Source organism: Papio anubis, chromosome 1 (genome assembly GCF_008728515.1).
Source record: "Papio anubis isolate 15944 chromosome 1, Panubis1.0, whole genome shotgun sequence".
In the NCBI taxonomy this organism is placed as follows: Eukaryota; Metazoa; Chordata; class Mammalia; order Primates; family Cercopithecidae; genus Papio; species Papio anubis.
This window is the reverse complement of record NC_044976.1, coordinates 151059737-151072375: the sequence shown is the minus strand read 5'-3', so window position 1 is coordinate 151072375 and position 12639 is coordinate 151059737. Positions and strand designations below refer to the sequence as shown.

Below are 12639 nucleotides of genomic sequence, written 5' to 3'. Positions count from 1 at the left end.
AACTACAGATCAATACCCTGATGAACATAGATGCAGAAATCCTCAGCAAAATACTAGGAAACTAAATCCAGCAGCACATCAAAGAGTTAATTCACTGTGATCGAGTGGGCTTTATTCCTGGGATGCAAGGATGGTTCAACATGTGCAAATCAAAAAATGTAATTCACCATATAAACAGAATGAAAAACAAAAACCATGTAATCATCTCAATAGATGCAGAAAAAGTAGTCAATACAATCAAAACCTCTTTATAATGCAAACCCTCAACAAACTGGGAATTGAAGGAACACACCTCAAAATAATAAAAGCCATCTATGACAGACACACAGCCAACATCCTACTGAATGGACAAGAGGTGGAAACATTCCCCCTAAGAACTAGAACAAAACAAAGATGTTCACTCTCATCACTCCTATTCAACATAGTAATGGAAGTTCTAATCAAAGTAATCAGACAAGAGAAAGAAACAAAGGGTATCCAAATAGGAAAGAAGAAGAAAAACTATCTCTTTGCTGATGACATTATTCTATATCTAAAAAACCCTAAAGACCAAAAGTCTCCTAGATTTGATGACTTCAGGAAAGTCTCAGGATACAAAATCAACATACAAAATTCAGTAGCATTTCTATATACCAATAATGTACAAACTGAGAGCCAAATCAAGAATGCAATTTCATTTACAGTAGCCACACACACAAAAATAAAATACCTAGGAATACATCTAACCAAGCAGGTAAAAGACCTCTATGAGAAGAACTACTTAAATAAATCATAGACAACATAAACAGAAAAGCATTCCATGCTTATGAACTGGAAGAATCAGTATCATTAAAATGTGCATCCTTCCCAAGGCAATATACAGATTCAACACTATTCCTATCAAGTTACCAATGTCATTTTTTTTTCACAGAATTAGAAAAAACTGCTCTAAAATTCATATGGAACCAAAAAAACAGCCCAAATAGCCAAAGCAATCCTGCACAAAAAGAATAAATCTGGAGGCAATCACATTATCCAACTTCAAAGTACACTATGAGGTTACAGTAACCAAAACAGCATGGTACTGATACAAAAACAAATACACCAATGGAACAGAATAGAAACTTTGAAATGAAGCCACACACCTAAAACTAACTGGTCTTTGACAAAGTCAACAAAAACAAACAATAGGGAAAGAATACCCTATTTAATAAATGATATGAGAAAATTGGCTAACTATATGCAGAAGAATGAAACTGGACCCCTACCTCTCACCATATACAAAAAATAACTCAAGATGAATTAAAGATTTAAATGTAAGACCTTAAACTATAAAAATCCTAGAAGAAAATCTAGAAAATACCCTCTTAGATATTGACCTAGGCAAATAATTTATGCTAAGCCCTCAAAAGCAAGTGCAACAAAATTAAAAATTGACAATTGGGGTCTAATTAAATGAAAGAGTTTCTGCACAGCAAAAGAAACTACGAACAGTGCAGACAGACAACCTACTGGATGGGAGAAAATATTTGCAAACTATGCATCTGATAAAGAACTAATATCCAGAATCTATGAGGAACTTAAATCAACAAGCAAAAACCAAATAACTTCATTAAAAAGTGGGCAAAGGACATGAACAGATGCTTCTCAAAGGAAGACATCCAAGTGGCCAAGAAACATGAAAAAATGTTCAACATCACTAATCATCAAAGAAATGCAAACCAAAACCACAAAGAATACCATCTCACACCAGTCAGTATGGTTATTGTTAAAAAAAAAAAAGTCACAAAATAACAGATGGTGAGGTTGGGGAGAAAAGGGAACACTTACACATTGTTGGTGGGAATGCCAATTAGTTTAGCCCCTGAGGAAAACAGCTTGGAAAGTCTCAAAGAACTAAAAATAGAATTACCATTCCACCCAGAAATCCCTTTACTAGTTATAAATCCAAAAGAAAATAAATTATTCTACCAAAAAAGACACCTGCACTCATATGTTTATCACAGCACCATTCACAATAGCAAAGACATAGAATCAACCCAGGTGCCCATCAACAGTAGATTGGATAAAGAAACTATGGTACATATACACCTGGAATACTACAGAGCCATTAAAAAGAACAAAATCATGGCCTTTGCAGCAACATAAATGCAGCTGAAGTCCATTATCCTAAGTGAATTAATGCACAAACAGAAAACTATATACCACATGTTCTCACTAATAAGTAGTAGCTCAACATTGAGTACACATGGACACGAAGATGGGAACAATAAATACTTGGGATTCCAAAACTGGGGGTGGGGGTACGGAAGGGTCCAAAACTGGGCAGGGGGTAATGGTGGTGGGTGAAAGGGTTAAAAAATTATCTACCACTGGGTAGTATGTTCACTACTTGGATAGTGGGATCACCAGAAACCAAAACCTCAGCATCATGTAACATACCCATGTAACAAACCCGCACACATACCCCCAGATTCTAAAATTTAATAAAACAAACAACGGCAAAAAGAGTATGGGCTTGATGACTGCCAGGCTTGAGCTGCAATTCTAACTCCAATTAGCTTAATGGATCAGGGGCAAATTATTTAACCTATCTTGGCCTCAGTACCTAAGTGGGATACATGTAAAGGCGTTAGCACACACTTGGCAGATGAGACAATAAATTGGGATGGTTATTATATTTTATGCTGGCACCAGTGATATCTGCAGAGGCTGAGAGACCTCCACAATCAGGGCCCAGGGGAGAGAAAAAACGGGGAATGGGCTATGAAATATATAGGAAAAGCTTCAGAAGGACAAAGAAGGAAAGATGACTCTTTTAGCCAAGGCTTTAAGAATATACAGCAATAGGCCAGCTGTGATGGCTCATGCCTGTAATCCCAGGACTTTGGGAGGTCAAAGTGGGTGGATCACTTGAGGTCAGGAGTTCAAGACCAGCCTGGCCGAGATGGTAAAACCCTGTCTCCACTAAAAATACAAAAAATTAGCCAGGCGTGGTGGTGGGCGCCTGTAATCCCAGCTACTCGGGAGGCTGAGGCAGGAGAATTGCTTGAACCCAGGAGGTGGAGGTTGCAGTGAGCCAAGATCGCGCCACTGCACTCCAGCCTGGGCGACAGAGGGAGACTCTGTCTCAGAAAAGAAGAAGAACAAAAGAATATATAGCAGTAATAAGATGGAGGGACATGCCCAATACTGGTTGGCAGAGTTGTATATTTTTGTTGGTTGGTTGGTTGACGGATTGACTCATTGAATTATTGAACATTTGCTTTGTACCAAGCTCTAAAAGAGCTGATCAAGACAAAGAAGTGTGGCCAGGTAGGGTGGCTCATGCCTGTAATCCCAGCACTTTGGGAGGAACACCTGAGGTCAGGAGTTTGAGACCAGCCTGGCCAACATGGAGAAACCCCATCTCTACTAAAAATACAAAATTAGCTGGGCACAGTGGCGCATGCCTGTAATTCCAGCTACTCAGAAGACTGAGTTGGGAGAATCACTTGAAACCGGGAGGCAGAGGTTGCAGTGAGCCAAGATCACGCCATTGCACTCCAGCCTGGGCAACAAGAGCAAGATTCCATCTCGGGGAAAAAAAAAAGTTAACTGGAAATACAACGAGAACTACAAAGAGGTGATTGTTGCTAATTGAATTAAAAGACAAGGGGCTTCATCTAGACTAGAGAGATTAAAGAGAAGCTATATGGAGCAGGGTCCCATTATAAATTCAAAATTTCAATCTAGAAATCTAAGTTAAGCACAGGCAGGGTAAGGACCATTAAGTGACATTAGTAAGAAGTAAACTGCCAACAACAAGGTTTGCAGCGAGATAAACCAAAACAGAGTGGACCTCTGACATATATTATACCAGATATGGTCAGCATGGACATTTGGTCTGGGATAGATTCTGTATGTGAGCTCATATGCAGGTATTCAAATCCCCCTTGGAAATGGAGGAGAACTAACATTTCTTTTTATTCATCTAACATCTTATAAGGTAATTATTGTTATCAGGGGAGAGGCAGCCTGGGTTCAAATCCTGACTCTGCTTACCAAAAGCAAAGGCTACAATAAAAACCTCCATAACTTACTGTCAAAATTTATAAGGACATGCTCAGAACCACAGGGCACATTTTTAAGAGTAGAAGGAACACTTAAATAGGAAAAAGGAAGCCCAAACAACATGGCAGATGAGTTAGAAATGTGAAATTTGACTGGGCCAAAGAAAGAATGAGAAAGTAACTTGCAAGGAGGAACTTTGAAGCTAGTTAGAAAACATCCTTTGGGCCGGGCGCGGTGGCTCAAGCCTGTAATCCCAGCACTTTGGGAGGCCGAGACGGGCGGATCACGAGGTCAGGAGATCGAGACCATCCTGGCTAACACAGTGAAACCCCGTCTCTACTAAAAAATACAAAAAACTAGCCGGGCAAGGTGGCGGGCACCTGTAGTCCCAGCTACTCGGGAGGCTGAGGCAGGAGAATGGCATAAACCCGGGAGGCGGAGCTTGCAGTGAGCTGAGATCCGGCCACTGTACTCCAGCCTGGGCTACAGAGCGAGACTCTGTCTCAAAAAAAAAAAAAAAAAAAGAAAACATCCTTTGACAGCCTTCTAACATTAGCACAAGCGAGACGCACTTTGAAAATATGACTGCCTATTCACTAGAAAATGAGTGGGCCACTGGGCATTTGTAAGAGGGGGGAGAGGAGCTGAGTTGAGGAAGATGTTTAGAAACTGGGGAGACCCTGCCAGTAATCTCTGTTTGGGACTTTACTGAGGACCAGGTGACAGAGATTCCCACTGCTAGAGTATATTTTGGCTTCTTGCTGTTTCAGAGGCAAGACCTGTTTGCTCCACAGGTCAGTGATCATTTGAGCTGGAAGAGATACTAAAGAACATCTAGACCATGCTTCCTAAATGTGCTCTGTAAAACACTAGCTCTGGTGGATTTTAACAGGTATTTCATAATAGATAATACTTAGAGACATAATTCAAAATTTTAGGGAACACATGAATGAGAAATCTTGGGTTACACATCTAAGACAGCAAGAAGCCAACTTGCTCGCTTGAGGATGAACTTCTGATCTAGGATCCATGAGCACTACCCTTATTATGCTTCAATTACATACACCTAAGAAATTATTATTAAGGATGCTACTCTCCTCCAAAAGACTGCACTAACCTTATATTCTTCTAAACTAGGCCAGATCTTTTCTAATTTGTGGTAAACACTGTATGTAACAGTACATCAAGTAACTTGATGAGTATTAAAAGATAAATTACAACTTTCCTCCTCCTTCCTCTCTTCCATGCCTGACTCTACCATTCCCTCCATTCATTCCGTTATAGGAGGAATCAGATCCATTTTGAATCCAACAGAGCCATTCTTCACCAAACCTCATTGATGAACCACCTGGATCTCTGGGGCTACTTGAGGGGGTCAGCCTCAAATTTTAGAATTTTCTGTTCAGGGGATTTCTAGATGTTAAAATTCAGCCTATTACTTCTTTTAAAAAACTTTTAGCACCTAATGGGACCTAAGTCCCAGAAAAGCTAAGTAATACATTTGATGATTTTATTGTCATCATCCTTATCATTATCAGCATCTTCTTTATCATAATGATAGCCATACAAACATTGAGAATTTGCTATGTCAAAGAATGCTGCTGAGGCCTCTATTTCATACCTGAATAAAGTAGGGCCTAGAGAGGTTAGGTAACTGGCCTGAGGTCACTAAATAGGGCCAGGATTTGAATTCAAATACTCTGACTGCAGGATCCACATTTTAAACCACCAATCTAGTACCTCCACATGATTATTCTACCAGCCAAACCGTTATGGCTCCTATTTTTCTTTGCTCTGCTGTTCCCATTGCTATGAATAATGGAAGGGAAGTAACACAGCTGTATACTACCACATGTGAGGCAATGTGCCTGGCACTTTCTCACTCTTTCCCATCACTACCATTTGGGGTAGGCAGTGTAGATCCATGGAAGACGACAAGGTGTACTTGTTCAATGCCCATCCATCCTGACCCCCTGCCCCAGCTAGCAAATGGCAGAGCCTGGATGTGAAGATCTAGCTTTAAAGCCCACGTTCATTCCAGAACTTCATTAAACTTCACTAAAACTTCCTTAAAAATAGCCAGACGAAGCCTGACAGACTACAGTTTAAGCTAATTCATACATAATGAAGCATGGAGCACTTTTATTATCTTCCACCTCCAGCATCAAGATGGGGTTCTGCTAAATGTTTCTTGGGGTACTGGGGAACACCTGAGGACCCATGAAAGACTGCACAGGTCCCTAACATCACTCACTGATCCTCTTGAGGAAAACGGAAATTGATTTTGATTTACGGTTTGTTGTTCTGAAAGAATTATGGTCATGTCACTCACATCATCTCTCCCCCTCCCCCGACTCCTAATTCCAACACCATGATTTTATTATCTTTTTGGCTTGACAGACTAATAGATGATTTTAATTTCACACAAGCCCACATATGGAGGGATGACAAGGAAAATATGGGCTATGCAGAGATCATTTTTAAAACTTAGGCTATGATGATTCGGGGGGAAGTGGATGACATTTTTAAGTACCTAGCTTTAAGGTCTTTCTTTCCATCTTACCAACCTTCCACAGGAATTTGTTCAGGGAGAAAATTGAAAAGCTTTCCACTGCCACTTATGAGCAGAGCTTTCTCCAAGCATTCAATGCTTTCATCTTCTCTTCTCCAGAATAAAATGCTCTTTGGTTAAAGTGGGCTAGAAATGTACATATGGTATTCAAGACAGTTCACTATGGCAACCTCAGTTTTAGAAAACAGGCATTAGGAGGGCCCAGCTTTGAAAACATCAGTAACTATAGTCCCAAGCTCCCTCCCAAACTCACTAAGTTGGGGCTTTAACCAAACAAACAAACAAAAAAAATTCATCCTGGAACAAATTAATATAAACAAACACTGCACAAAACAAACTCAATACACAACAATATTGGCTTTAAAAATAAAGCCCTACATACAGAATGAGAACCGCCCTCCCAATTACCTACGTGCCAATTATCCCATGCACTGACTGCTGTTAATTACCTAATTGCTTGTCTGCAGTACATCATTTAATTGTGGTACATTGCTTCTACTGTCCTAATGATCAGAAGAAGAATGTAATTCCCTAGGACCTGGGGAGTGAAACCTTACCTCAGGTTGAAAGGAAAGTACAGCCCAAGTGAAACATTGAGTAAAGAAATAAGGCTGGTTATAAACCAAGGGCAACAAAGTGTGAATTCAGAACCTCCAAGACTGGAGGTGGAAGTAGGGGGTGGGCAGTGGGGAAGAGAAAGGGAAAAATATGTATTGAGTGGTTCCTACAGGTACTGTGTCACTTTTTCTTTTTGTTTGTTTTACTGTACGTAAACTTCTCAATAAACCTAATTAGGGCAGCCATAAAAAAGAATGAGTTTGTGTCCTTTGCAGGGACATGGATGAAGCTGGAAACCATCATCCTCAGCAGACTAACACAGGAACAGAAAACCAAACACCAAATGTTCTCACTCATAAGTGGGAGTTGAACAATGAGAACACATGGACACAGGGAGGGGAACATCACACACTGGGGCCTGTCGGGGGGTGGGGAGAGCATTTGGACAAAAACCTAATGCACGTGGGGCTTAAAACCTAGATGATGGGTCATAGGTGCAGCGAACCACCATGGCACATGTATATACCTAGGTAACAAACCTGCATGTTCCGCACATGCATTTCAGAACTTAAAATATATACACAAAATGTAAAAAACCTAATTAGGAAGGACTTGTACTGCCCCTTCTCACAGACAAGGAAACTGAGGCTCTGAATAGTTAAGTAACTTGCCCAAAGGCACATAGCTGGTCAGCAGTCAAATCAGTATTCAAACCTAGTCCTTAGACTCAAAGCACTGCCCTTTCTAGTGAGTTACTAACAGCATGGCTGGGTTAACCCGCTGCCTAACCAAAGCGAAACATGTCATGCTTCCCACACCCAGCACACCCAGCTACCTGCTGTGTCCCTGTCACTACGAGGGGGAAATTTGTCACATCTCCCAACCTGGGGTATTACTGTGGTTTTACCATACATGTTTCTGAGTGTACTGGCGGTGGCAAAGGCCACTGGAGAAAGATACTTAGGAGACAACACAAGCCTCCCCTGAAAAGTTAACAGAGTAGAATGCAGAAGCCAAAGAATACCAATATGGGAACAGCTGAGAGCCACCCTTCACTGAGGCTGCCACAGAATGTGACACTGCTTAGCCAGAAGAGCACATGCCAGGTTTGGAATCTGCCACTTATTAACCAGGCAACCTTGGAAAAGGGGTTTTCTTCCTCACAGGGTCCTAGTTTATTCAATTGAGAAATGGGAATGATATGGTAATATCATGAGGCTGTTCCAAAGATGTAATAAGCTGACATACACATACTGATACAGTGACGTAGCTTGCACAATATCTGGAGTTGGTAATAACTTACTGTTTATAGTCTGCAAAGCTCTGATTACAGATACAAGATGAAACCAGGCCTGGAGGAAAATGCACATAGACCTGGCACCCTAGAGAGCCAAGGATTTGATGAGGAAGGCTCTAATTCCCCTTCTTTTCATGAAGAGCCACAAGCCACCTCCCTCAGAAGAAACAATAATGCTATGCTTTTCTTTTGTGCTTCCCTCTAGACTCCCTGTTAACTGACCTAAGATCTCAAAATAGCCTGATTTTTCCCTCCAAGAATGGAACTGGCCAAAACGGTGGGCAGTTGCTGACCTCTTCACCAGCAGGAGCTGGAGAGGCAGCAAGGCCAGCAATGGATTCCACTTCTCAGAGTGACTGATCCCTCCTTTGCTGCAAGAGGTGCAGAGAACCTACGGCTAACACCTACCCTACAGAACATTGTGCAGGGCAATAACCCTGCGTGAACAAAGGCAGAGGAACCGCCTTCTTTTTACTTTTCAAAAGGCACAGGATAATAAAGAATAGGGTATCAATCAAGTGGATGGAACAAAATAACAATAACACACAAATGAATTGAGCACTCGCTATGTAGCTTTGCACTCATGTGAGCTTTGCAAATATTATCTTATTTAATGCTTGCAACTACCCTACAAGTTAGACATTTTCATCATCCCCATTTTACAGAAAGGAAACTTTTTTAGCTTATCCGGAATTATAGAAGCAATAAGTGGCAGAAGCAGGACCCAGACCAAAGTCTCACCTGGCTCAGACCTCACAAGCAAGAAAAACTAAAGGTCAAAATGCTGGATTTGCCTCCAGGTTCTGCCTCTTTCATCCTTGTCTGTGCCCTCATGTGGCTTTGGAGGAAACGGAGGAAATCAACAGTTTCTTTCTGAGTTGGGTTCCAAGAGCAGAGCTGAGAGCTAGGTGATGTTCATACCCTTGGATTTAGGGGAAAAGGAATGTGGCTTAGAATACAGAGGCTAGAGTAGGACAGGAAGCTGTGATCAGGAAGGCTTTAGTCAAGGTGTCACTTCTGGCTCCAATTCTTTCATTACCAACCCAGCTCTGTGACCTTTCTATAAAATGTGAAATGAGGATGTTAGGGAAGTAGGGAAGAGACTGAATGGTTACCAAGTCATCTTCCAGCTCAGAGTCTTTACTGCACATTGGAGAAGATCTGCAAGATCAAGCAACTCCCCAGACAGACGTCAAAGGCACTCTGTTGTCAAGAATCTTAGCAAATAAAACACTTAATTTTGCCAAGATAGAAACAGCTACAACAATACACTTCACTTTACCAGGAAAAAAAATAGCTACAAGAATAATTCATGCATGTAATGTTCTTGTCTTCCATGCCCTACGTAACTACAAATTAATTCTCAGAAGGACACAACAAGAGACTACAATGGCAATACCAAAATGACAAGCCTTTTTTTTTTTTTTCCAAAAAAGAATGGCTACCTCTTTACACAAAGGCTTTCACTAAAATTCCTTTGGATCCATACCAGACTCATACATAGTCACTCAGAGCTGGAAGGAAATTTGCAGGTCAGTTAGTCTGACTCTCCAACAGTTGCCTAAGTCCCTTCCACAATGTTTCTGAGTATGGGTACCTAGGAGATGCCTAAGTACCCTCATAATAACGAACTTGATACACTCAAAGCAGCCTATTTCATTTTTTTGGGAGTTCTGATTTTTTTTCAAAAGACTTTTTATACTGTGCCAAAATCTGTCTATGATTTTGGTTCTTCCTCTGTACCCTGTGGCTATAAAAACTCCTCCACAACAGCCCTTCAAAAATGTAGCCCCTGAGTCTTCTCTGCTGCGGAGCTATCACTCTGTACTTATAGAACAAACCTGACCACTGAGGTGTCATTGTTTTTGTTGTCATTCTTGTGTTTTTTTAAAGACAGATTTACTTGAGCCACAATTATTCCAAGAAGATTACTCCTCCAAATAACCCAAACTGCGTATTTTTTCAACCTATATTATCAGCAACACTGAAAGCTGATTATAATCAACTTGCTTTCACAGAAAGAAGGAATACATCAAAAAATAGACTATAAGAGAATCCACTTGGCTAAATGTATCACCAGCAAGCATCCTATGTTCCCAACCAACAGATCAACCAGGAAGAACATTGGATGCACATTTCTCCACCACCGCCCACCCTCCACTAGAATTTAAATGGCCAGGTTTCAAACCACAGAACTATAAAAACCATCTCGCCACAATCTTGCATTTTATAATGTGGAAGTTGAGGCCCAGAGATCCCATCTGTTTCTCCTTGCCATTCTCAAACTTTTATTAATTCTAGGCACCCCACACTTGGTTATGCACTGAGGATACTAAGGCACCAAGCCCTTGCCTTCACAGGTCTCTGTGCAGGAACCCACAAGATAGTCCAAGGGATTTAAAACAGGTTGAGGAATATTGCTGGGGTAGCCCAGTGACAGGCATTGGACTTAGAAGACAAAGGGTTGTTTCCTTTCTCCAGACTTTGTGCAAATTGCCCCTCCCAGTAGATCATCAGTCCCTTCTGTTTGGCAAACTCGTTCTTTGGACTCAGCTCAGGTATCACCCCTGACAATTAATCCTTGACTCCCTTTAGCTGTCTGCCTCCTTTATACTCCCATAAAACCTTGTTCAAATCACAATCACTGTACTTACCATCTTCTACGCAATTATCTTTCTTGTGTTAACTTTTCTATTAGACTTTAGGTTCCTGGAGATAGGGAACTGAGTATCATTGGGTTTTATAAGGCTAGTCTAGTTCAGTTGGTACAATACTGGGTTTGATGAATAAAAAAGTAAACATTTCAGCAGTTTTTAGGGCTAACAGGGGTTTATCACATACAGAAAAGAATTCCAGGTTGGGAAAGCAGCAGGCAGAGACACAGCACTCTGAAGGGGTGTCGTGTGCTTGGAGAACTGTGTGGAATTCTCATGGTGGCAATTCAGGGTGGGAAGGGTGGGCATAGAGAGAAGTTGAGGTCAGGGCTCAGGGGTTAAGTTTGGGCCAGATGTGGACAACCACATATACCATGCTGAAATGTACAGATAATATCCTTTCGTCAGGTAGGAGAGTGACAGATCAGATTTTTAAGGTTAGTCAAGCAGCCATAAGAAGGAAGCACTCCACTGAGGGCAGACATGAGGCAGGAAGGTGAATTTGGAGCCCACTGCATGATCCAGCTAGGGCATGAGGAAGGTTTTTAATGAAGAGCTTTGTGTCCTGAGAATTCTGTGGGGGCCTTGAGGATGAAGGCAAAGTACTGACTTAGATTTGAGAGCTTAAATAGAACCAACAGGATCTGATGAGTAACACGAGGCTTCAGAGAGGGAAAAGCAGCATCAACGTTGATGCCAGGGTTTCCCAGGACAAATAGACAATGTAAATAGGAACCATGAGACAAGAAGCAGGTTGGGGAAAAGATTAAGTAGTCATTTTAGGAAAGATTCCTATGACAACCTTTCCATATGATTTCTCCAGGTGCAGAGCTATCTTATTATTGTTTTAACCAAAAGAGTTAGAGAGATGAAGTGCAAGAAAATCCGTCGTAAAAACCCCAAAAGTATGAGACCAATACTTTAATCCTCACAGAGACAGATGGAGCAGTTCTGATGATTTGAGAGTAGAAGAAACAACTTCAGGTGAAAAATTTTCTGGTTCTTAAACCACCAATCATTTCTCAACCAGTTTAGTTGGCAGTTGCATGCAAAATATTCTCTAGACAAACAAATTCCATGTCTCTCTTATTCTCTGGACCCAACTAAGTCATTTTCATATCTGTTAAAAAATTATCATTACTAGCTGACAGGCTAATGGCTTCACACTACTCAGCAAATCCCAGTCACCGCAGAGAATTCAGTTTGCAGTAATTAAGTGGCCCCACAGAGCCATTTTGCTGACTAGCAACCTCATGCTTTACTCATCTTTTCAAAATGCTAGGAGGTCTAGATATTGATGAGGGGGAAAAAAAAAGCCACATCCCTGCCCCCAGCACACACATGAATAAATCCCTTTTGTACCAAAATGGGTCCATCTTCTAATCTAGCAACATCCCCTCTCTCCTCCATTTTATAGCAAAAGCCCCACAGAGCAAACAACAAACAGAACCTCTTTAGAACCAATTACTCTACTTAAATAAACAGCAAAGGGACTTTTCTGGTCACAGTGATTATCCAAAGTGCAC

At 41.1% G+C, this 12639-nt stretch overlaps 1 protein-coding gene across 2 annotated transcripts in view; it reads right to left on the bottom strand.

The window, feature by feature from the left end:
- The window catches only part of KCNH1 (potassium voltage-gated channel subfamily H member 1), a 446156-nt gene that overhangs the window by 88621 nt on the left and 344896 nt on the right, over nucleotides 1-12639 (bottom strand). The gene's annotated exons all lie outside the window — the stretch shown is intronic.